Source organism: Triticum dicoccoides, chromosome 4B, assembly GCF_002162155.2.
Source record: "Triticum dicoccoides isolate Atlit2015 ecotype Zavitan chromosome 4B, WEW_v2.0, whole genome shotgun sequence".
Taxonomy (NCBI): Eukaryota; Viridiplantae; Streptophyta; class Magnoliopsida; order Poales; family Poaceae; genus Triticum; species Triticum dicoccoides.
Window position 1 is genome coordinate 434,287,282 of NC_041387.1, and position 3,957 is coordinate 434,291,238.

Below are 3,957 nucleotides of genomic sequence, written 5' to 3' on the forward strand. Positions count from 1 at the left end.
CCGGGTTTAGCTTCAAGTTGATCTTGCGCATATTAGCAAACATCTCTTCCAGATCCTGGATGAGGGTGGATTTGTCCTTGGTCTTGACCACAATGTCATCCATATAAGCCTCAATATTTCTGTGCAACTATGGTTCAAAACCAATCTGGACTGCCCTTACAAAAGTAGACCCGACACTTTCCAATCCAAAAGGCATGCAAACAAAGCAATACATACCGCAAGGGGTGATGAAGGAGGTCTTTTCCTCATCTTCCTTGGACATGAATATCTGATGGTATCCAGAGTACGCATCCAGGAAAGAAAGCAAGTCATGACCTGAAGTGGAATCCACAATCTGGTCGATGCGCGGCAAGGGAAATGGATCCTTTGGGCAAGCTTTGTTGAGGTCTGTGAAGTCAATGCAAACCCTCCACTTCCCGTTAGCCTTGTGCACAACCACTAGGTTTGCCAACCAAGTTGGATAGAGTACTCCTCTAGCCAAACCAGCTGCCCCAAGCTTCTTAATCTCCTCAGGTCCAAGGATGTGACTTGGTTACCACTCCAAGGCCTGCTTATGCACTTTCTGCTTGATGGGTCGGGCATGTGGGCAGACAACAAGGTGGTGCTCGATTACCTCCCTGGGATTGGGGATATCAGATGGTTGGTAGGCAAACAGGTTGATATTCGGCCATAGGAAGGCAACGAGCATGCTTTCCTATTTGTCATCAAGGGTGGCACTGATGGTGAAGGTACCACCAACGCCAGCCAGCCCTGCCGGGACCTTCTTCATGTGGGGTGCAGCAGCCTTGGTTATCTTGTTGTTGGAACACTTCGGCATGTCATCAACGGGTGTCGTGCACTCGGTAGGGGCACACTTCCCGGATTCCTTGCCAGAGTCCCTACAATCCTTCTTCTTTCCTTTACTCTCCTTGGCGGGCACCGTGAAAGTGCAACTAATCCCCGGGTGGTTTTGGTAATTCATAATAACATATAGCTAATTGAACTAATATCCATTCAAGACTAATATTTTAGAAAGTTCAATGATTGGCTGGCATGGACTAGAGATGTGGACCCCTCAAAATGCTAAGGACACATATTGGCAAAAGCTCAAGACTCTTCATTTCATTTTAGTGATCCAAGATCACATTGAGTCCATAGGAAAGCCATTACTATTAGAAGGGGATGAGGTGTTGCCTAATGGCTTGCTTCCTCAAAATGCTTAGTGATATGCTCGAAATCCCTCAACCACTTTATCAAATCCAAATATGTCCTAAACCCAAAGTCAAACTCGTCCCCATCGATTTGATCTATCCGGCGCCACCGAGTTCACTTGACATAGCCATAGCCAGAAACCTAATCAGTTCGGTCACACCGATACGGCTCTCGGTCTCACTGAAATGGCTTTGCAAACTCTCTATTTCCCTTCGTCACGTTTCGGTCTCACCGAAATGAGCGATCGGTCCCACCGAGTTCGCATTCCAAACTCTCTGTTTCCTTTTTGTAACATTTTGGTCTCACCAAAATGAGCGATCGGTCCCACGGAGTTTGCTTGACCAACTCTCTTTTTGAATAATTGCTAAAATCGGTCTCACCGAGTTCATGCAATCGGTCTCACCGAGATGAGGTTTTGCCCTAGCCCTAGCACATCGGTCCCACCGAGTTGATCATGTCAGTCCCACCGAAAATCCTAGCGTTCACATTTTGAACTAAATCAGTCTCACTCAGTTTCTCTATTCGGTCTGACCGAGTTTGGTAAAATGTATGTAATGGTTAGATTTTCTATGGAGGCTATATATACCCCTCCACCCCCTTCTCCATCTGAGAGAGAGAGAGCCATCAGAACGTGCCTACACTTCCATTACTCATTTTCTGAGAGAGAACCACCCACTCATGTGTTGAGACTAAGACATTCCAATCCAACCATAAGAATCTTGATCTCTAGCCTTCCCCAAGTTGCTTCCCACCCAAATCATGTTTCCACCATAGACAAAGCTGTGAGAGAGAGTTGAGTGTTGGGGAGACTATCATTTGAAGCACAGGAGCAAGGAGTTCATCATCAACACACCATCTATTACCTTTTGGAGAGTGGTGTCTCCTAGATTGGTTAGGTGTCACATAGGAGCCTCCGTCAAGATTGTGGAGTTGAACCAAGGAGTTTGTAAGTGCAAGGAGATCGCCTACTTCATGAAGATATACCCGAGTGAGGCAAGTCCTTCATGGGCGATGGCCATGGTGGGATAGACAAGGTTTCTTCTTCGTGACCCTTCATGGGTGGAGCCCTCCGTGGACTCGCGCAACCGTTACCCTCTCCATCAACGTTGATGCATGATAGCACCACCCATCAGAACCACGCCAAAAATCTCCGTGTCTACATTGCGTTTGCCCTCTTCAAACCCTTCCCTTTTACCTTCATTTGCAATGTTTTACAGTTTGCTGCCACACTCTTAGAATTGCATGTGTAGGTTGATTGCTTGACTTGTGCTAAGTTGCTAAAATCTGCCAAGACTTAAAATTGGGAAAAATGCTAGATTTTTATTTAGTCAAGTAGTCTAATCACCCCCCCTCTAGATATACTTTTGATCCTACACACCGCTGCCTCGGCAGCCTCTACCACGACAGCGTCCCGATACATCTTATCCACGCATATCATCGTGTCTTTCTTATCCGATGAAATGGAAATGACGCCCATTGGGCTTGGCATCTTCAAGGTGTTGTAGGCATAGTGGGATGCTGCCATGAACTTGGCCAGGGTAGGGCGCCCAAGAATTGCATTCTACGGCAGGGGGAGATCTACCACATCAAACACAATCTTCTCAGTGCGGTAATTCAACTCACCCCCAAACGTTACTGGCAACGTGATCTTTTCCTTAGGACGGCTCCTACCGGGATTAACTCCTTGAAACGTGCCAGTAGCCTTATGATCTTCCTCCGCTATCTGGAGCTTGCTAAGAACATGTGGGGAGATTAGATTCAACCCAGCCCTACCATCAACCAACATCTTTGTGACCTTGAGGTTGCGGATTGTTGGGGAGACCAACAATGGCAGACATCCTACCGCAGTGTTGCAGTCAGGATGATCCTCCTCATCAAAGATGATGGGCATGCATGACCATTTGAGTGGTTTCCATGAAGTTGCCACTGGCTCCACGACATTGACTTCTCGTGCCCACTGTTTAAGTTGGCGGTGAGAGAAGTGCAAAGATGCAGCCCCGTCAATGCACATGGCATCGGTGGCCTTCTGTAATTCCTTCTCACTGGTTTCTTCTTCACCCCCTTCATCACTTACAGCATCACAATCCTCTTTCTCTCTGCCCCTGGTGGGTTTCCCTTGGTTCCGACGAGCTCTGCCGGGGCAATTTTCTTCACCGCCCGGCCCTTACCGCCAGCACCATTCTGACCTCTTTCCTTATCTCGCTTCTCATACTCAGCCCTCTGCTTCTTGATGAGCTGCTCAACTTGATGACACTACTGGAGATCATGTCCCTTGGTTTGATGGATCTTGCAGTATGACCCATCACTCTTCCCAGCTTTCTCAGCTGCCGCGGCCTACAGACAGTCAGCGCACATGACAACCTCCTTGCCGGGGGCTTCGGCTTTTGCCTTCTTGCCGGTACTAGGTGTGCCCGATCCCTCAACGGTCATCATTGCCTTATACTTGTGTTTCTTATTCTTCTTCTGGCTAGTGATCTCGTCGTCATCTTCTGAGTCGATGGCGATGCAATCCTCCTCTCCAGGAAGCTTCCTCCCTTCCTCCACCCGTGCATATTTGTCCACCAAGGTGTACAGCTCCTTCACGGTCTTGGGCAGCTTGACGTTCATCCTAGAACATATCCTCCGGTTGCGCAGATTAGACTGAAAGGTGGCTATCACAGTTGCCGGGTGGATATTTGGGATATTCCTGTGGACTCTTGTAGGAACTTGAAGTATGTCTAGAGGGGGGTGATTAGACTACTTGACCAATTAAAAACTTAACCTTTT